Here is a 23585-nt window from a genome sequence, read left to right on the forward strand (position 1 = left end):
GTGCTTCGGGTGTGTACCTTCGTGGTTCGGTTCTTCGTTTCAGGTGAGTTATCCTCACTGTACTCAAGGGTCTAAGGCACCAAGGCCGGCCCTTTGAATTGTTGTTTTGAGCTTGTTATGTTTTGTGATGATATGCTTGCTAGTATCCTGGTAGATAGGATAATGATAGGAGGATATGCTTTGTTAGCTTAGTATCCTAGAGGATAGGATAGCTAAGTGATGGCTAGTTCTGTTGGATCAGCACCCTGGTAGTTGGGTAGTGGTTATGAGTATAGACCTGTAGTTGGTCTTGCCTTATGTACGCTGGTAAGAGGTTACCCATGGTATATGCATGTTGAGCCGTAGCAGAGGGTATTCCATCCCGGTAGGATGATAGGGCCCTAGTATGTTGATTTCCGTAGAATGTTATGTGGTTGCGTGTTATGTATACATGTTGCCAGTATAGGGGCATTCCAACCCGATGGTTGTGGGCCAGGAGTATTCCATCCAGGTAGGATGATTGGACTCATAGTATGTTGGCATTCCAACCCGATGGTTGAGGGGCCTGGGGTATTCCATCCTGAGGGATGATTGGACCCATGGTAGTTTTTATTGTATGATAGAAGGTGGGGCATTCCAACCCGATGGTTGTGGGCCAGGAGTATTCCATCCAGGTAGGATGATTGGACTCATAGTAGATTGGCATTCCAACCCGATGGTTGAGGGGCCTGGGGTATATCATCTTGCGAGATGATTGGACCCATAGTAGTTGTAGTAGTATGTATAGGTGTATGGGCATTCCAACCCGATGGTTGTGGGCCGAGAGTATTCCATCCCTGTAGGATTATTGGGCTCGTAGTATGTTGGCATTCCAACCCGAAGGTTAAGGGCCAGGGGTATTCCAACCGGAAGGTTGATTGGACCCATAGCATGTTGTTCTTTGCTGTATATATGTTTGTGTGTATGGGTACTTTGGGGGAACTCACTAAGCTTTCGGGCTTACAGTTACAGTTTATTGTTTCAGGTACTTCAGGAGATCGTGGCAAGGCGAAGGCGTGATCGTACCGCTCCTCATGTTTTATGATTTATGTGATATGGTTCTGGGGATACTCTGATGTTTAAACTATTTTGAAAACAATACGTATGAACTTAATGGTTTTGAAATGAAATAAAATGTTTTAAATTAGTTCAAGTTTTATGGTTGTTACAAGTTGGTATCAGAGCCTTGGTTTGAGTGAATTGGAGGAACATTCGTGTGAATCCAGTCTCAAATCAAGGAGAGATTTTCAAAAGTGGTTTCCAAATGGTTTTCAAAATAAGTAAAGGAGGACGTAGAGGGTACGATCAGCCAGAGCTAGTAAGTAACCCCAAAATACCATACAAGTTATTTGCTTATGTGATATGATAGAACAGCATGCTAGTGCTAGGCTAGGGATCCTCAGGAATTGCATGATAGAGTTGCATGATTGTGATGCCTGCTAGCCTAGGATTTTCTTGATATGAGATTTTCAGTATTCCTCTAGGAGTGAGGATTGAGTGCTTGTTATGAATGTTTGTGCTTAGGGCGTTGTGGTGATACTTGAGACAAATATAGGTAGGTGTGGAAGGTAGTATGGGCTCGTACTACTGAAAGCACAGGACCCATACGTGTGTCAAGGAAGTCACAACCCCTAGGTTGTTGGTTAGAGGTTAGTTCTCGGAGGTTATGCGAGGTATCTGAGGATCTTGTTGGTGTATTGCAGTATGGCGGATGCGAGACGATTCGAGTCAGGATCCGGTTCGGGTTCGGGATCAGGAGAGGGTGGTCAGGATGGATCAGCACCACCCGAGGTTATTGGTCAGATGAGGACGGACGAGTTGGATGCTAGGATTCGGGAGATCCTGCATGAGGAGGTTGCTGCTATGTTCCGGACCGAGTTACTAGAACTGTTTGGGTCGATCAAGACCGCTATGGTTGAGTATTTTGATGAGCGCTATGCAACTCTTGCAGAGACAGCGGCCGCGGCAGCCGCAGCGGCTGTGGCAGCGGCAGGGGGAGGAGCCAGTCGGGGCTTTCAGTATCGGGATTTCGACAATACGAAGTCCCCTACTTTTGATGGAGTTCAGGATCCGATTGTTGCTATGAGGTGGTTGTCAGACGTGGAGGGGTGTTTCTTCACATGTTCATGCCCTGCTGATCAGAGGGTGAGGTGTGCTCTGAACCTGTTAAGGCTCGAGGCGAAGGATTGGTGGAGGTTGACTACGGGATCATATTCTGACGCACAGCAGGCTGCGGTTACTTGGGATCAGTTCTGAGACATGTTCAGTACCCGTTATGTTCCGCGGGTTGAGCGGGAGAGATTGGCTCAGGAGTTTTTGGAGCTTAGACAGGATTCAGAGTCGGTGACGGAGATCACCAGGATGTTTACGGAGAGGGCAATGTTCTATCCTGAGTTTGCTTCGAAGCAGGCTCAGATGACCCGGTATCTGAGCATGCTCAAGAGGGAAATCATACAGTTTGTGTCCACGCAGAGATGTGATACTTTGTTGGAGTTGCAGGAGGCCGCCAGGCGGCGCGAGCTAGAGATTGAGCTCCAGCTGAGGGAGCAGAGGCAGGCCCTGGTGCAGTCGCAGCTTGCGCCGAAACGGATGAGGGCCGCTGATTATCGTCAGGGGGGTCCGAGGAGTCGCACTTGCGGGAAGTGCGGCAGAGTGCACGAGGGAAGTTGTCGTTCTTCTTCGGGGTGCCACAGGTGTGGCAAGGAGGGCCACATAGCCAGGGATTGCAGTCAGTCGGCTCCAGTTGCAGGAGTCCGACTTTGTTATCATTGTGATCAGGTGGGCCATATGAAGGCCCAGTGTCCTCTGCTGGCTGCCAGGTCAGTGCAGGCGCCAGCGCCAACCACTTTGAGACTTACTGACGGGAGTCAGGGTCGAGCAGAGCCTCCGAAGGCTCCAGGGCGTGCTTATCAGCTTGTGACCGAGGAGATCAGGCCAGTGCCAGAGGTGTCAGCCGGTATGTTTTTCCTGCCTTATCTTGTTATGTTATGATTATGAGATGTTGTTTCTTGCATGAGATATTAAGTGTTGTATGTGCTAGTGAAGAGTTGGTATTGAGGGTTTTTTTAGAGGGATAGTATCCGATGATGAATTCGTGAGAAAGGAAGGTCATGATTTGGGAAATTTGGAACTTTCAGCAGGAACTCAGGTTCCTTGAAGATCAGTGTATTAGTTAGGTTCGTTTGAGCAGCATGCCAACTTCGCCGCCTGTGAATAGTAACTAGTGCTCTAGGTGGGGGAGAATTGGAAATTCTCGGGTGAACCGCTGGTGGTAGAAGGTTGCCTGACGCGGTTTGGATTTTGGTTATTGGAGTGGTGCATCGAGGCGGTTCGGTTATAGTAAGGACTTTGCATGTATTGTGGATCTTTGAGCAAGTAGTGAGGATGCTGCTACGTGATAGCGTTTAGTGGGGTTACTCCCGAATGGTGGAAATGTTGAGGAAATGCAGCAGGCTATGTTTGGATTGTTGGTCATGCGGTCAGTCTCTGAGTACGTATGCATGTTATGAGTTAGCGGTGTGCGCCGCTAAGGGGTGATGTATAGTGGAGTTCTGCCGCTGTGGCAATGTTGGATGATGCGTAGGCATGTTTTCAGTCTCCTTGGAAGAGGAGGAGGATAGTAGTTCCAGATTGGAGATTTGGTCAGAGGAAGGTGAGATAGCAGGTTAACAGACTCGGGAGAAGTCTGGACCGGTGCAGAGGACTGTGTGAGGATATTCCAGTTGAAGGTCCAGATGTGAGTGGGTTACACTCAGATGTGTCGAATCGAGGGGTTCGAGGGTGACGCAAGGACAAGGTCCTTAGTTCCGAGATGGTTGTAGGTTTGAGTTATGTATGTGGAGGTATTCCAATCTAGGGTATTCCATCATGAGGATGACCGGACCCTATGATTGATTGGACCTGGTGTGTTTGGTATTCCAACCCGAGGGTTGATTGGGCCAAACATACATGAGGATGCGAGGGTATACCATCCCAGGGATGTCTGGACCCGTTATAGGCGTGCCTGGTATTCCAGCCCGAGGCTGATTGGGCCAGGTACGAGTAGTTACGCGTTATAGTTAGTTGATTATGGAAGCTGAAGGATGTAGTATCCTGTCAGCGTGTAAGGGATAGATTCATAGGGGGAACAGGATTCGTTCCAGGTTGCAAGTTATCCGGGTTATCGCCAATTTTGGACGAAGGAAGATGGATTAGTGTCTCAGCAGAGCTCAGTGGATGATTGTGGTATCTAGCGTTCGCAGGGCGCGGAAGTGCGTCCCTGATATGAAGGGATAATATCATCGGGTGATACATGGTTGATATGTGGTGCTATGGAGTTGAAAGGCCGATGGTCGGCTTGGAGTAGTGGCAAGGATGCCACGCAAGAAGAAGTCGTTGTAAGAGAGATGCAGTAGTAGGGTTTGCAAGAACCTGAGTTAATTGAGAAATCGGAGTCTGCAGTGCAAGGGGTTTGTTCTGAAGCGTATACTGCAGTAGGCTTCGAGGACGAAGCCTGATTTAAGTGGGGGAGAGTTGTAACATCCCAAATTCCAAAAGTATTATTGAAGGGCTTAAAGTGTAAATTAAGGAAAGGGACTCGACGAGTAGGCCTGCTTACTCGCCGAGTCGGAGCGGGATTCTGTCGCGGTTTAAGTGGCCAACTCGCCGAGTCGGCGTCTAGGACTCGACGAGTTGGTGCTGTAGAGAGAAAACCCTAATCCCGGGGGTTATGCCCTATATAAAGAACATTATATCCCTCCCTCAGCCTCTTTACTACCCTTTTGAGATCTAGAAACCCTAAATCGTGAGTGAGAGCCCTTGGAAGCAAATTGGAGCCTAGATAAGTGGTTTTGGTGAAGAGATCTTGAAGATCAAGAAGCTTGGATCAAGGGGATTTGCAGAGATTTGGATTATTCTTCAGTGGGAGGTCGTCCTTAAGGTAATAAGCTGCTGTCTTGGCTCTATTGCAATTAGATCTATCTTATGTATGAGATCTGGGGCATTTTTGGTATGATTGAGAGTTATTTCAAGGTTGGAGTTTAGATCTGAGGTTGCTACCTCAGATCTAGGCTTGTAATGGTCCAGAATGTCATAAAGCTTATGTCAATGAGTTATTGGTGATGCCCCTTTGTCATAAACCCTAGCCCTAGAGTGTTTTGGACCTATAGCTCCTTGGTTTCACGTAAAGTTTGCTACTTTACGTGGGGGTTAGACTGTAGAAGAGTGGATCTATGGATTAGAGTCCCTGCATGGCTCGAAAAGCCACTGTATGGATTGAGAACTGGAGAGACTCGGCGAGTCACATGGGTGTACTCGACGAGTTGTATGAACATGAGCATGGACTCGGCGAGTTGGAAGAACAACGTGGCGAGACTGTTGAAGATTGCCTTGGACTCGGTGAGTCTGTTCTTGGACTCGGCGAGTCTGGTCGCAGAACCCCAATCTCTTCTGGTTAAACCTCGAAGCAGTGAGTCGGGAGGTGACTCTGTGAGTTGAGTAGGATGGGACTCGGAGATCGTTAGACTCGACGAGTCTTGGGGTGACTCGACGATTTGAGTCGTGTTCTAAGAGTTTTCAGAGTATAAGGACTCGACGAGTCAACGGGTTAACTCGGCGAGTAGAGTCAGTCAGGAAGGATGACTTTGGCCAGGACTTTGACTTTGACCCCGAGAGTATTATGGTAAACTGGTTATTTATGTCAATGGTCCATTGATGGCAATAGGTGTTGGAGTTGGAGCAGTGCTTCGGGTATGTACCTTCGTGGTTCAGTTCTTCGTTTCAGGTGAGTTATCCTCACTGTAATCAAGGGTCTAAGGCACCAAGGTCGGCCCTTTGAATTGTTGTTTTGAGCTTGTTATGTTTTGTGATGATATGCTTGCTAGTATCCTGGTAGATAGGATAATGATAGGAGGATATGCTTTGTTAGCTTAGTATCCTAGAGGATAGGATAGCTAAGTGATGGCTAGTTCTGTTGGATCAGCACCCTGGTAGTTGGGTAGTGGTTATGAGTATAGACCTGTAGTTGGTCTTGCCTTATGTACGTTGGTAAGAGGTTACCCGTGGTATATGCATGTTGAGCCGTAGCAGAGGGTATTCCATCCCGGTAGGATGATAGGGCCCTAGTATGTTGATTTCCGTAGAATGTTATGTGGTTGCGTGTTATGTATACATGTTGCTAGTATAGGGGCATTCCAACCCTATGGTTGTGGGCCAGGAGTATTCCATCCAGGTAGGATGATTGGACTCATAGTAGGTTGGCATTCCAACCCGATGGTTGAGGGGCCTGGGGTATTCCATCATGAGGGATGATTTGACCCATGGTAGTTGTTATTGTATGATAGGAGGTGAGGCATTCCAACCCGATGGTTGTGGGCCAGGAGTATTCCATCCAGGTAGGATGATTGGACTCATAGTAGATTGGCATTCCAACCCGATGGTTGAGGGGCCTGGGGTATTCCATCTTGCGAGATGATGGGACCCATAGTAGTTGTAGTAGTATGTATAGGTGTATGGGCGTTTCAACCCGATGGTTGTGGGCCGAGAGTATTCCATCCCGGTAGGATGATTGGGCTCGTAGTATGTTGGCATTCCAACCGGAAGGTTGAGGGCCAGGGGTATTCCAACCGGAAGGTTGATTGGACCCATAGCATGTTGTTCTTTGCTATATGTATGTTTATGTGTGTATGGGTACTTTGGGGGAACTCACTAAGCTTTCGGGCTTACAGTTGCAGTTTATTGTTTCAGGTACTTCAGGAGATCGTGGCAAGGCGAAGGCGTGATCGTACCGTTCCTCATGTTTTATGATTTATGTGATATGGTTCTGGGGATACTCTGATGTTTAAACTATTTTGAAAACAAGACGTATGAACTTAATGGTTTTGAAATGAAATAAAATGTTTTAAATTGGTTCAAGTTTTATGGTCGTTACAAGGATAAGGGCGGAAATCTCTAAGGCATACCCCCAGAATGAGATAGGTAATGAAGCTCGACTCATCATGGAACGAACCATGTCTAGCAAGGTTCTATTGCGCCTCTCAGCCACACCATTAAGCTGTGGTGTCCTAGGTGGCGTCAACTGTGAAACAATTCCACATTCCTTAAGATAGTCAAGGAACTCGATACTAAGATACTCTCCTCCACGATCGGATCGCAACATCTTTATCTTCCTGCCCAATTGATTCTCCACTTCTTGCTTAAACTCTTCGAACTTTTCAAAGGTTTTTGACTTATGCTTGATTAAGTAAATATACCCATATCTACTATAATCATCAGTAAAAGTCACATAGAAGCGGTTAGCATCCCTTGTGGCGGTTCTGAATGGTCCACACACATCAGTGTGTGTGAGATCCAACAGACCTTCACCCCTTTCACAAGTACCAGTGAAGGATGACTTGGTCATCTTTCCAAGTAAACAAGATTCGCAAGTGTCATCCGACTTTAAGTCGAATGACTCCAAAACTCCATCCTTTTGGAGTTGGGCTATGCGCTTCTTGTTGACATGTCCAAGACGACAATGCCACAAGCATGCTTTATCCAAATCATTGGAAGAATCAATATTCAACATTATTTCCTAAGTTATCTACAACCATCACAGTTTCATATATACCATTGCAAGGTAATGCTGCAAAATAAAATACACCATTACAATAAGCATAAATACCACCATTTTCATTATTAAAGGAAAAGGTAAAACCTTGTTTATACAAACTGTGAAAGGAAATAACATTTCTCGCCATATCGGCCGAGTAACAACAATTATTTAAATCTAAATTAAAACCATTACTAAGAAATAAAGAATAAACTCTAATCTTGGTCACAGGCGACACTTTCCTATTTCCCATGATTAAGTTTATCTTCCTGTGCTCCACATTCCTACTTCTTTTTAGTCCCTGCAAATCAGAACAAATGTGAATACCACAACCTGTATCAAGGACCCAAGAATTAGCATGTGACGAGTTATTAGATTGAATAGTGTAAATACCTGCAAAGGAGGGTTTGATCTTCCCATCCTTAATGTCCTGCAAGTACTTGGGGCAGCTTCATTTCCAGTGCCCTTTGTCATGACACTGGAAGCACTCTGCTTCCTTTGGATTGGAAGATGGATTTATAGAACCAGCTTTGGTCCCACTTGAAGAGGATCCATCAAGAGAATTTCCCTTGCGGCTCTTGTAAGGAGCTTTCCTCTTCTTTCCCTTCCCATGTCTGATTGCCAGAACAGGGGCAGAAGTAATAGTAGGAGTAGACACAACCAACTTGCCTTTCAGGTTGCTTTTTGCAGTCCTAAGAAGGCCTTGAAGTTTGCTAAGAGTGACCTCCTCCTTGTTCATATGATAAGTCATATGAAACTGATCATAACAAGAAGGTAAAGAGTGTATAATTATATTTATGGCCAACTCTTCATCAAAATTGACATTCAATTTAAGTAAGCGGTCCACAAATCTCTGTATCTTCTGCAAGTGGGTCGTGTTGGGTTCACCATCCTTCATTTTGGTTGTGATGATGGAGGCAATGATCTCATACCTCTCCTGCCGATCACTTTGATGGTATCTTTCCATCAAATCATGATACATTTTATAGGGGTAGTAGTCCTCATAGGACTTCTGCAGCTCAGCAGTCATGGTTGTAATTATAAGACACGACACCTTTGTCGCATCCCTCTCATGAGTAGTGTGTTCAGCGATTTTTTCAGGAGTAGCAGCGGTGACATCAATCTCTTTGAGCTCTTTATCTAGGACATATTCTTTGTCCTCATAACGAATAGCCATCCTGATGTTTCGAATCTAGTCATTGAAGTTCGAGCCATCGAAAATGACCCTCCCATATAGGTTCATGAGGGAGAAAGAGCCTGAAGGGATTGGGTTGGAAGCATTGTTTGGGATAGACATCTATAAAAGAAGAAGAAAAAAGTTTAGATTAGATGATAATCCTTAATATTACACCCAATATGAAATACTAAGGCTAGGACCCAACACAATATTCTACAATTGCGAAGAGGGATGTCGTAATCCAATTGTAAAATATTTGAAGGTAGGTAAATGACGATTTACCAATTTCCACCATGAAAAACGAAATAAATTATTAAGTTTTAATTGGATTTGAAATTCCTAGATCTTTGAGGTTCATTGAAATTTTCAACGGCATGTTTAAATCTCGATTGTGCCCTTCAAGTTTGTGACTGGGATGTCGAGGATCACAAACAAGGTGTGAATAACCATGCAAATTAGTTTGGTACACCCAATATTACAAATCACCTAATCAATGTGCCGGTTAACCACACACGCTCCATTGATCTATGATTAACACCAAATTACCCTTTGCCACACATTGTCAGTCCCAGATTAGTGTGTCGGTTAACCACACACGCTCCACTAACGACTTAACAAGGTGCAAAATGTAATTTCATGGATTAGCACCATTTCACATTTTTCTAAAAGTGACTAATATTGAGAATTTAATATAAGTTTGGTTACTTTATATTTATCATTATAGTTTTTAATGAATGAGAATTAATGTCATATCCTACCCGTTCAGCTAATGACCCTCCACCAATCAAGGAAGCGGTGGGTGAGAGTGGACACCCATTAAACTACCATTTTATAGGCAGTAACCTTATACCCCCCTTATAGACCGACTTCGTGAATGAGGCCTACTAACGGTAAGACCGACTTTGTCTTATACCTATATATAAATTATTAAACCTATAATATTATAAAGTATATGGGTTGAATTTTAACTTTTAAAACTTTAGGGTTTGGAATTAAATTTTCATTAGTGTGACTTTACAAATTCCAAAACTTGAGGGCAAGTTTTGAAACTTGTCAAAACTCTTCACATTCGTAACTTATGAGTTTAATTGAATTTTAATGTAAGAGACCTTTCATTTTCCATAACTTGAGGACAAATTATGGAGGTCATTAAAATGCATTTAGATCATTATTCTAACAACTAAAATTATCACATAATCTATGATCTAACCAAACTCATAATCAAGAGAATTTCTAGTCAACAATTTGAAAGCAATTTTGTTTATCATATAAAAACAACAATTATTTTAAAACTTTGACAATTATCTTGTGGTAGGATGAGTACAAGCACTACCATATCATAAAAAACATTTCCAATGATCCAAAACAGTTTGTGGTAGTGTTCCAAATCCAAACCAGGCCAAGAAACTCGAAATTATGCACACAGAGCCTCCAACTCGTCGAGTACATGAACTGGACTCGGCGAGTTGCTCTGTTACTGAGTGGACTCGTCGAGTCTGTTCATGTACTAGGCGAGTTCACCAGTCAGAGGCCAAAATTTCGACTTTTTCAGCTTTGAAAAACTAGTAAGCATCAAATATAATAGAATACAATCCTAGGCTCAGATACCACTGTTGGGTTTTGAGCACTATAACACTCCTATGGTGCACATGCAACCCTAAATGCTTTGGATCTATGTTTTCTCTAATTATACATGCATTTTCAATTTTCCAAAGCATTCTCCCTAGCTAGCATACAATTAAAGCTATATAATATAAAACTTAGTTTGGATGCTTACCTCTTTAGTAGGGTAGAGTTCTTGACCTTTGAAAGTTTGAGCACCTCAAGTGTGATGCCTCTATTGGTTCATAAACACCAAAATGCAAGAGGAGGTTTTAGGAGAATAAGATACTTGACTCTAAAGAGGGTGTAGCCGATTTTGGCTTATGGGGCACTATTTATAATCTCGCAAACACTAGGGTTACACTTTGTAAACCCTAATGCTCCATGACTTTTCACATTCTTATGCTCCACGGGTTAACCTCCATGGACTATCCATGTATTATCTTATTGGTTTAGCCCAAACATATAGTCATGGATCATTAGTCCACATTACAAGAATCATTGATTTACATAATCAATCCCCATATATTTAATTAGTCTCTTTTGATCAAAAAATTAATTCCAAATTAATTCTTGATCAATACTAATTAAATAATATTAATATATTATACTTGTAATATATTAATAAATCACAAATAACCTTATTCTCAAAAATCCTTCCTATCAAATTGCACTGGTGAATGCAACCCAAAAAGGGACCATGCTACAATCGGGTCACGTAAATACCAGTTATAGTTATGGGCTTAGACACCAAATCCAACATAACTGGCATTAAGTTGATTTGTAATGAGTGTTTATTTAATGTTAACGGGCATCCTATGAATATGTCGTTGGTTGTTTATGTTTTCTCATTAGCCATGTCCACCGTGAAGGTTTCGTTTAACTTTTGGGGACTTTGATTTAGTAAGTGTTTAAATTTATGACTCACAAAACTTCGTTCCGATCCACTATCAAATAAGATGCATGCATAGATGTGATTGAGGAGGAATGTACCGGTGACTACCGCTGGATCCTGCACAACCTCCCCTTGTCCCATTGCTAGGATTCTGCTTGTTCCCCCTGCACTCTGATTGTTGGCCTTGGGACAGTTTTGTTTGTAATGGCCAGTCTCCCCGCACCCATAACATGCTTGACTTGCTCCAGCATTGTTGGGTTGGTTGTTTTGTTGTGGTGGTGTTCTACAATACAGGGCGGTGTTCCCTCTCCGGTTACAGTTGGTCTACTGCAAATCTCGTCATGTGTCGTTATGGTGGAAATTACACTTATCGCATTTTGGGAGAGAGCCTGCATACGGCTTTGCAGGTGCTGGTGCGGCTGGTGCTGGTGTAGCAGGAGCGGTAGCAGCGTGAAATTCTACGATTTGTTGCTTCTTCCCCGACTCTTGAGTTTGTTGTCCCTTTCTCTTCTTTCCCTAGTTTTTCTTGTTATCATCCCTCTTCTTTGGTTCAGTGACAACAGTCTTCGTGTTCTTTGGTTCTCCATGGTCGTAAAGCTTTTGCGCCAGGCGCTTGGCACTGTCGAAGGTTGAGGGGTTAGCAACAATCACATTTCCCTGAATCAGGGGAGTTAGTCCCCAGATGAATCGACTTTCTTGCTCTCAGAGGTGATCATTCCCGGGCACAAGAGCGCCACATCGCTGAACCTGGAAATGTAAGCCTCAATGTCAGAATCCTTTACAGTGAGATTCCATAGCTCTTGTTCAAGCTTCTGTACTTCACCCCTGGGGCAATACTCATCAAGCATCAGGTTTTTGAGTTCTCCCCATACCATGGAGTTTGCTACTGGTAGAGTTAAAGCCTTGATATGGTCGTTCCACCATGAGAGGGCCCTGTCGGAAAATGTACAAGCTGCGAACTTCACTTTACTCTCTTCAGGACAGCCGCATATTTCAAAGACAGATTCAATGTTTTCAAACCATCGGGTGAGAGCTATCACCCTTTCGCTCCCGTTAAATGGTCTTGGCTTTACGTTGGTGAAATCCTTATATGTGTTTCACAAAATGCTTATCAATGAGATTAGTTGCTAAACACAGTCAAGTCGTAAGACAAGGAAAAGCGTAGGTAACAATTCGTCTACCGAATAGCAAGCAATCGCATAAAGCAATACGTGGGATATTTATAATGAATAAGGAAGTCTTCCCGTCTGCAAGACCCAACTAAAGCCATCTTCCCTGGGGACTTTGAAAACCTTCCATTTTGTGGTTTTGATCCTCTTTGCCATTCTTTCGTTTTTATGGTTAGCCATCGGTCGTAGAAAGACTCTTTTTTCGACAGGTGACTCTACCTCTGCTGGGGTCAACCATCAAGGTGATACCTACAGGCTTGTATGTGGGTGTAAAACTAGAATCCTCGGGGCTTGACTTTTTACAGGTTCTGCATGGAAACGATCGCGCTTAAATATTGATGCAATGTAGCCAGAAAATCTAGTGCAGTGACTTGGTGTTTACTACCTTAAGGCATGCCTTGACTCCACTCGATGGGACTTGCTTTCATAAAGATTTTTGCTTATTTACTTTATTGACTCGCCTTTACTTTAGGGTATATCTTGTTTGTATAAGTAAAAGAGGATAAGACCACCGTTTGCCTCATCTGCTGATGAAACAAGATAAAGAACGGGTTCTCCCTATCTGATGTCCTGGATTATCTCCATGATTGGAACTCCCCGTCCCATTTCTGTTTCCTCCTCCGTTTGTGCCATTGTTGATGTGTGCCAGTGCTGCAGTAACTGCAGCTGAGACTGCCGCCTGGAAAGCAGCAGAATCCATTTCTGGTGGAGGCGGCGGTGGTGGTGGTGATGCTGTGTTGTTTTTGCGAATGTACCTTCTGGGCATTTCCTGCTTTGAAGTAGGAATGACGATGAGTTTATGGAAACCCTTTGTTTTTAGCGGTTACGGTGGTTCGATTGTACTTATAATTGAAACTGTATTACATCAAATAAAAATGGAAAGAGAGAACATAGCAAATAACAACATCACAAATAAAACACATAATCGTTTCATTAATGATAACGTTTAGTACATAATGCATGAAAATTGACCTTTTAAAAAGATCTACAGTACATCGAGGATAAAATCTGACAGCATAACGACCCTGCGAGTAGTGTAATCATTTAAACGTAGGGTCAATCGTACATACATGGAGAAAAAAAAGGGGTAGCTCCAACACATACCCATAACCATATCCACAGCAAGTGGCGGGTAGGATAAGTCCTAGTCACGACGAGTGATCCATGGTGGTGCCTGTGGTGAGGTAGAAGCGCCCTGCAGCTCGGCTAGTCGGCGATCAGAGATGCGCACCCTCTCCTCCAGAGCAGCATGTCACTCCTGGTACTCCCATACCTCTGCTCGTGCAGTGGTAAGATCCTCAATGAGCTGCTCCCTCGGATAGTGGTCTCTCTGAAGATCCCAAGTGCGGGCGGTAGTGGCCTCCAGTGCAACCCTCATTTCCACGACCCGATGGGCTGTCGTCTGCGCCTGGTCTCTGATGTCGGTGATCCTTCGGACCATAGCAGGAAGTGCTTGGTTCGTTGGTCCTCCATCACGAAGGTCGTAAAACCTTCGCTCCATCCCGAACGATGGGCGTTATCCCTGGTGCCTGCTCAATCTCTCCAGGTCGTAGGCCCAAGGGGGCGTAGGGCCATTGGGCCCCAAAAACGATGCGCTGGTACCCTCGCCATGTAGGGAGGGTCGATGACTTCAGACTCGGCGTCCGAATCATCGTCCTCTTCTTCCTCATCGCCAATCTCATCGTCTATATCCTCCTCTTTGATCTCTTCCTCCTCGATCTCTTTCGGATCCTCCACATGATCCTCCTCAATCCATCCCCCATTTCCCTGATTGGGGAAGTATGGGTCCCCTGGGTGATAGAATCCCACCATAGTGTCTGCACAAGAATACATAAGTACGAGAAATAGATAGAGTGTTAAAATATCCCTATAGTATTTTATGTCTTTTAGTTTTGTTCTTAGACCCTGTTTTGATTTACAGTTGATAAGTTTTAGTTTAGTTATCCACATTGACCACTCCTAGACACATGTTGGTCGTATCTCGAATAAATATAGTTGATCAGACTATATTTACCCTAGATATGATTACATAACTATCTAAGTTTAGTCACGATGTCCAACTCTTCTTATTGTTTTCTAATATGCATGTATGTATGTACACTTTGGTAAATTATTTATATTTTTAAAGTATACTTTTAGTCAGAATGTTTTAGTCCCATTGTATTTATAGTTGTATATCTTGTATGGTTAGATATACTATTTCACTATAAACAATGCTCTGATACCAATCTGTCACACTACCGAACCAGGAAGGCGGAAACGTCCGAGGACAGATGACTTCATTTGTAATATCATAACAATTGAATATGAATGAAACATAGCAACCAAACATCATACATTAAAAGATACCAACATACATTGTTACAAATTGTATTTGTTCACAAATTTACACAAAATTGACATAGAATATGATGTTCCAAAATGTAGCAAATATCCAAAATCCATAGCCCAAATACCTGCTCACTGTGTTCCTGAGAATACAAGTCATTTTGAAAAGTGTCAACTAAAAGTTGGTGAGTTCATAAGCATATTTGTATGAAAAGGTTTGTAACTTCTTTGGTTGTAATAATTTGTAAGACTCCAGAAAATACGATATTTTCTGTGAAAAATGGTTTGTAAGTCTCTTTCTAAAACTATGAATAATTGCATGTGCATCCTTTGTTTTCTTTTGTTTGTAATTGAAAAGAGTATGTGTTCCCAGAAAATCTCATATTTTCTGTTTTATGAAAAATTATAGTCTTAAATCCCTAAGATTGGGGTGGTGATAGTAATGTACAAAAGTGAAGCGTAGTTTTATATTTTCTAAAACCTGTGAAGTGTATAATTTCGTAAATCCAAAATAACATTATTAATCCCTATGTGAGTCGTTACAACCATGTTAATATAACTGATATGCCCGTCATGTCGTTCTTCAGGCGTTAGTTTCTGTAGGATATTTGTCATCCTAGATTGGCCCTGTTTAGCTGTAGCGAACAACTCAGGTGTGGGGGTGTCAGCCCCGTATAGATCTATACACAATTACCTCGCTCTCCCTCCAGGAGACTCTGGTTATAACTACAGGACTTACAGTGTACGCTAGGTAGGTACGACGAAGGAAAGTCTCACAAGAGCCTTAACAGATTTACACGAACTTTGACTCCCATTATTGAATAATGAAAATAACGTTACTAGTGTAAATTCGTGACTGAAGTTTTATGACACGCGTTATACAGCTTTATGACATGCAGCTTATAACTTGTTCTTTTAAAAGCTTTATGATGGACAAATTATGACACGCAAATTTTTCAGTCGTAATATTTCTGTTTTGTATACCGTTTTAGTTAAATTATTTATAACACTTTTTATAAATAATCATAAATTGTTCAATAATGATTTTTCAGTCGTAATATTTCTATTTTGTATACCGTTTTAGTTAAAAACGATTTTTACTAGAACGGTATAAATAAAGTGAAACACCAGTCAAATTTAGATCAAAAATAAATTGTTCAATAATCTTAATTGGGATGAACAAAGTGGTAGAGATTGTAACAAGGTTTCCAAAAATATAAAGAACACTGACATCCGAGTTATAACGAAGAAGTTATGATCAATCGAAGATCCGCGATAAAACCGCCAAAACACTGTTCAGTGTAAAGAGTGAATTTTCAATAAAAGGCTTTTTAGCCTTAAAAATCTAAATGAAAGTTGTATATTATGTTAAACCGAGAACTTTCATAAAAAGAACGTCAAAATCTGACTTCGTAGGAGGAAGTTATGATTTTTCTAAGTTTCAGTATAGCAGTATACAGCTAAAATCTCGAAATAAAGATCGAGTATTTTTAGCCAACACAACCTAAACGGGAATTGAAGGTCTCGTCAATAGTAGTACAACGGTAAAAAGACAGACAAAAACGGACGTTGGATGAAGAAGTTATGAATTTTTAACGGATTTTCCTGTCCCGGTCTGTTAAAAATAATAATATTAAAAATAAAATCAAAATTAGCCCAAGAAGTCCTAACGAAAGTCGTAGAGTATAATTTTACCTACGTGTGCATATAAAGAACGTCGAAAACGGAGCTCATATGCGAAAGTTATGAATTTCGCAAGTTTTGGGCACAAAAATCGAAAAATATTGAAAACCGGGAAAAATCGCATGGTGCATGTTCGGCCATGTCCCCTCGCATGCGAGGCTGCCGCGTGTCGCCGCGTGTCGCCTAATGTTAGCTTCTGATTGGACCGAAGCCGCGGTCCAGTGCGCATCCGACACACCCTTCGCACGGTGGCGCCTCCGAGCTCGGACCCGTGTCCTCTTCTGATTCGACCGAAGTCGCGGCCCACTCATGTTCCGACGCGCCTCGCCAGCTGTCCGAGGCGAAGCCTCCCCCTCGCCACCTGTCCGAGATACGCGTCTCCTTCCCCTTGCTTCGGATCCGAGGCTTCGGCCAATAAATTGCCTGCGAGACTCTCCGATTTTAACCTTATTTTTACACAAATTTTCACACACTTTCATCTCTTTCACTCCCACAACCTCACCTACAACCCCCAAAGCCCCGGTATCAAATCTAAAACCCTAAGCAAGCCTCAAAGCCCAGAGATTCTCGAGAAAAACAACTTTCTCCAGTCGAAACTCTGCCCGAATAAAGCCGATTTTTCTTCAAATAAACTCCTTTCCAGAAAATGAAACGCTGCCCAAATCACCACTTATCAAGTGAGCTCATACCCCTATAATCTACCTTTTTAATGGTTTTAAATGATTTTTAGGGGGGGGGGGGGGAATACAAGTTGAACAGAATCTAAATTGTGTTAATAATTGTATGTGATAACAATCACACAAAGGATTTCCTTATGCTTTTAAGGATTACCAAATACTTCCAAAATGACTTAAAGTCATGTTAAATCTTTAAAGTCATGTAAACTCTTTTAATACTATTAAATTCTTTGAAAAAGGTTTTATAAACTATTTCAAATTATAATTATCAATATCATGTTCATATATGTATAAGTATATAAATAAAACTTAAAGGGCTTAGGACTAATGAGTTGCCTCATCTCCTTTTCCTTATTTGGATGTGGATTTGAGGTGAGGTTAATTGTCCGAAGGTCGTTTCCTTCTTAATTATATACATTATACATATGGGAATATTACTTCAGTCGGTATCATTACCTTTGTATCATGCTAAGCAAAGGGGTACATTCAGGAGAGATCATGCTAATCAGATAGAACGTATAAATTATAATAGGTATAATTTATGATTCAAAACTAAATATACAAGTATGATTCACGATTGTATACTTTTTATTCCAAGTATGTTAGGAAAGGAAAGTACTAACAATTCATTTATCTATACCTGGATACGTATAATACTTTTAGTATATGGATAATATATTAAAGAAGTAATAATAAATCATACCGGGTTTGCATTAACATGGGTACAAATACAACGTACCAGGGTTAGCAATCACGGGGTAATAATACATCATATCGGGTTTGCATTAACAGGGGTACAAATACAACGTACCAGGGTTAGCAATCACGGGGTAATAATACATCATACCGGGTTTGCATTAACAGGGGTACAAATACAACGTACCAGGGTTCGCAATCACGGGGTAATAATACAAACTAAATTAGAAACAAACGAGAAATCTATTTTTCTAAATAAGTATACGAGGTCTAAACTACTTTATCAAGAAAAGGATATAATTCGATCTTTACTCAAACTAAAATGTGATGGTACGTCTTCAGGACATAGCAATACTTGCTATGTTATATCCTTGTAACCAGAATCTCCTGGAGGGAGAGCGGGAATTGTGTGTATAGATCTATACGGGACCGACAATCCCACATCCCGACTGCTAGCTATAGTCCGGCAGACCAACCATGAGGTGACAAATGTCACATATTCAGTTTCGACACCAGAAGGTCGTTGTGTACATTCTAGTCCAGCATGGTTACAACTTTATCACATTTTAAACCCTAATTAACCAGGTTAATATTAGGGTAGTTATTCATCGGTAGTTTATTTTTAAGAAATACTACTGTATTAATCTCCTTCCATAAATAAAACGAAACGGTTTTATGGGGATTTAAAACTACTATTCAGAAACGGTTTTATGGGGATCTAAAACTACTTATCAGAACAGTTTTATGGGGATTTAAAACTACTTAGCAGATGGAACTTATTCATTCACTCTCTTTAGACTAGTATAACATAAAGGACCTTTAGTGGCTAATTCTATAATTCCTTAGTTTATACATCAGAGTTATATATAAGTAATATCCGATTAACAGTGAAATGTGTGACTACTGCCTTACTTCCTGTTCCTTGTTTGGTTGTGGGCTTAGGGCAGATTCACCTATTTAACTGTCCATTCTATATTAGGTTATATATAACTAGTATAAACTAAGTAATTGCAGAGGGAACTATTGAGGTTATCATTTTATCACATCAGGAAATATAGGATTTTCTAGAGGAATCAACGAACTTTTCCAAGAACTTTAGAGTATACTTTATAGAACTAAAATTCTTATGAACTCACCAGCTTAAATGTTGATCTACTCTTTCAAAATAACTTGTATTCTCAGGAATCCAGTAGACAGGTACACTCCCGAAGCTTTTGAGAAGACTACCTAGTACCGTACTGGGACTCTTGTCTTCTACTGTATCTACTTTGATGTTTGAATATGTAATGTTTAAACACTTATGTAAAACTTATACTTATTAATGTAATGGTTGTTTGTACTTTGATTACTATATTGCATGTGTTGTGATACTTACATGACGTCCTCCGCCCCCCGAACGTTTCCGCCGTTCTGGTTTGGGGGTGTGACAGCAAGGGAGCCTAAATCTTTGTGCATGACATTTTTTAAAGGTGGAATGGACTGTGAGGCTGTTGAAAATGGAATGGCAGAGTGTTTTAATGCCATCATACTTGATGCCAGAAAGAAGCCTTTGTTGGCCATGCTTGAGGAGATTATACTATATATGATGGAAAGGTTCTTTAACTTGAAGCAAGATGCATGTAAATGGGTGAATGATGTGTGTCCATGACCTACTAAGAAAATGGATAAGTTTGGTTTTGATATCAAGTAAGTATCATAAAATTAAGAAAATGTATGAGTTTGGTATTGATATCAATATGTATACTAATTAAATATGTTATTATGTTTGTAGAAGTTGGTATGTTCATCCAAGTGGTTTGAATGCTTATGAAGTGAGAAATGGCTTCCACTCATATGGAGTGAACTTAGAGGGGATGTATTGTACATGAAAACTTTGGGAGTTGTCTAGGATCCCCTGTTTTTAGCTACTTATGAGTCTAACATCCTTCCTGTTAATGGCAGTAATATGTGGAAACCAACATTACTCCAAACCACTACCACATGTTGAAAGAAGGATGTCGTGAAGGCCTTGTATGAAAAGGAAAAGGCATGTTTATGAGCATGAAGACAGGTTCTCCCAAGTCTCCTCTAAGGGCGGAACTGTCCAATGTCAAAATTGTATGCAAAGGGGGCATAATAAATTATCTTGCAAGAATCCCTCAGTCAACCCTACACCAAAGCCTAAGAAGAAAATTGGAAGGCCAAGGTTGAATCCATAATTAACCAAATGCACAAGAGGTGGGAGAGGATGAAAAAGGGGTGGTAGAAGTGGTATGTTTGTTAATATGCCCTTTCTTTTGTAAACAATATACAATATGGCTGCATTGTTAACACTTTGGCTAATTTTGGTATGTTTTGTTGATGTATAAGTTACATCCATTTTGGTCATTATGTTATGTTGAAAAACATCCTTCATTTGCTCACATCATCCACTTACAATTGTACATTGCTCAAACAATAGGTATCCAGTAAACCATTTTTCATTCCACAACATACAACTTACATCCAACTGTCATTTAAGTAATCCAAATTACATACATTGCCAAAAGTTTTACAAGAGCTTAAAACTACTTCAACATAATCCACACAATCACCAACAAATACAAAAAAACCCAACCTTCCATTTTTCACCTTCACCTTGTACAAGAACCTCTTGAATGTCATTGTTGTGAAAATCCACAAATTCTTCCACAAAATCATTGTGTACTTGAATTCCATTGTTGTGAAAATCCATCAACATGTTTTTGTACTAGTTGTTTGGTAATGGGGGATCGACCCAAGCAAACTACTTGCAATCTTTTTCCTCATCTCGTTATATAGGAAATAAAACCTAATTGGAAGAGATTTAATGTGACACTCTAAATTTTCAAATAAAATTTTCATTTTTAAACCACACAAAAACAGTTTCACATTTCTCAAACCCAAGTTTATAAGTTGTTCAAAACACAAGTCAATAAAAATGTTTGACAATATCCCAGAATCCACAAAACATAATCTCTAACTGGTGTGTACAATCATGCCGACGCCCTCCCGCGATCCTGAGATGTACCTAAAACACATTTCACACAACACTATAAGCACGAAGCTTAGTGAGTTCCCTAAAATACCACACACAAATAATTAGCCTCTCATGGCTATATCTCAATAAGGACCCTCCGGTCATGTGTCTCAGTGAGGACCCTCCGGTCTCACGGATCGGGTTGGAACCTCCAGTCCTGTATCTCAGTGAGGACCCTCCGGTCTCACAGCTCGGTTTGGACCCTCTGGTCCTTACTTAATGTGGCACAAAAGAATATACAAAATAAATCACAAAGACACAATGCATAATATATCACATAACTCGGTATAAGCACATAAGACCCTCTAATCAATAACTCAGGCAAGACCCTCCGGTCACACAGTATTACCACTCAGGTAAGTATGGTGAGAAGACTCACCTCGCAAGTAAGCAAGTGTGTCTCATACTCAACGGTAGGTCTAGACTCCACCTACATATATCATAATCATTTCTAATTAACAATTTATAATAACAACCCTTTACTAACTCTCAGAAAGGGTGAAAGACCATTTTACCCCTCCATGGTCTCCTAAGTCCATAACTTGACCAAACCCTAAAAGTCAACGAAAGTCAACCCTCAAGTCAACAGTCCATGTTGACCAAACTCGTCGAGTGCATCTATGCGACTCGCCGAGTTCCTTCTGTCCTTAGAAAATTCGGGAAAATCCAACTAAACTCGCCGAGTTTTCTCACCAACTCACCGAGCCGTCTCACCAACTCGCCAAGTTTGTAACGCGTCCAAACTATCAGGGAAAACCCTGACCAAATCGTCGAGTTGGCTCACCAACTCGCCGAGTTCCTTCAAGCCGTTCTCTCATTCAGACGTCTTTAAGCAAGACTCAGGCCCCAAACTCTAGATCTAGCCTCCTAAGGCTGATATACCACGTAAAGCTGCAAGCTTTACGTCCATGCATAGCATCTAGGGCTAAGTTTGCCAAACCAAAGCTCAACAAAGGGTTTAAGGTATGGAAGTTGGCCAAAACTAGATAAAGCTCAAGTCTTTAGGCCTAAAAGGCCTAATAATGCCCAAATCTGAAGTCTTAGCTTCAAGGTAAGCTCAAAGCCAATAAGGACCCACGAGAAATGCTAAAAATGGCCATAACTCTCTAATAGAGAGATCTAACAAACAAGTGACCAAGTTAGTGGCTTTTTACCTCCAAATGGCCGCTAACACTGAAAGAATGTTGGATCCAAGGACTCCTTCTCGTTCCAAGCCTTTTGCTCCTCAAGCTCCTTCAAAGAATGCACCCAAAACACACTCTTAGCCCTTCTCTCTCTCACAGATGATAATAGCTCGATTAGGGTTTCTCTCAGGGTGTTAAGGTGATGAGGGAGGCGGGGTAAAGGACTTAAGGTCCTTTAAATAGGGTGCAAACCCTGAAAATTAGGGTTTTTATGCTCAGCTCCTACTCGTCGAGTTGGGTCCTCCAACTCGTCGAGTTGACTCTAAAAACCACGCGGCTATCTCAATCTTTACTCGACGAGTTGGGGCCTCCAACTCGTCGAGTTGTCCTGCCAAAATGAATATAAAACAATTTAAATTTGTACCTGGGAGTCGGGATGTTACAATTCTCCGCCACTAGAATTAGATTTCGCCCTCGAAGTCATCCTCCGGAAACAATTATGGGTACTGCTCACGCATCTCGGAATCCGGCTCCCAAGTCCACTCGGATACCCTCCAATGCTGCCACTGGACCTGAACCAAGGCCACCTCTTTATTCCTCAACACCTTCACATTCTTATCTAAAATCGTCAATGGCTTCTCAATGTATTTTAGGATCATCGACCTGAATGTCCTCTAAAGGGACCACTGCCGTCTCGTCGGCTACACACTTCCTCAGCTGGCTCAACTCTGCAGTCAGCTCTAACCGATAAGCTACCTTACCTACTCGAGCAATCACTCTGAATGGGCCAATGTATCTAGGGCCCAACTTGCCCTGCTTCCCGAATCAGATCACCCCTTTCCATGGGGATACCTTCAGGAGGACAAAATCGCCGACCTGGAAGTCTAGCTTGGAGCGTCGCCGGTCTGCGTAACTCTTCTGACGACTCTGGGCCGTCAGTAACCTCTATCTGACCTACTAGATTTGCTCTGCGTCTTGAGCACTATCTCAGTGCTCCCCATCACTCTCTACCCGACCTCTCCCCAACAGATGGGAGTCCGGCACCTCCTCCCGTACAAAACCTCAAAGGGAGGCATACCGATACTGGAGTGATGGCTGTTGTTGTATGAAAACTCAGCCAAGGGCAAGTAAGTGTCCCAACTCACACCGAAATCCATAACACATGCGCGTAGCATGTCCTCGAGCGTCTGAATCGTCTGCTCGCTCTGCCCGTCTGTCTGTGGTAGGGATACGAGTGGGTCCAAACCTGGACCAGTAGATCCGGACCCGGAAAACCCGGGAACCGGTTAACGAGATTTTGTAGGATCGAAAACCGGACCGATATATAAGAAACGGTTCCGGTTCGGTTCCGGGTAAGGTACCGGGTAAAGTGGGTCTAGAATCGGTAAACCCGGAAACATAAAGTGGGTTGGATAGAACCGGATAAAGTGGGTCTAGAATCGGAAAACCCGGGAAAACCAATTTTTTTTGGTAATTACTTAGTTGTTGAACTTTGAAAATTTTCAACTTTGATATCCTAACTTTGGGGGACTGTAAGTCATTGAATATTAAACCAAAAATGACAAACTTATAGTCTAAAATCATGTACAAACTCTAAACTACACGTTGAAAA

This window comes from Lactuca virosa, chromosome 8, assembly GCF_052849685.1.
Source record: "Lactuca virosa cultivar CGN04683 chromosome 8, Lactuca_virosa_CGN04683_v6, whole genome shotgun sequence".
Lineage (NCBI taxonomy): Eukaryota > Viridiplantae > Streptophyta > Magnoliopsida > Asterales > Asteraceae > Lactuca > Lactuca virosa.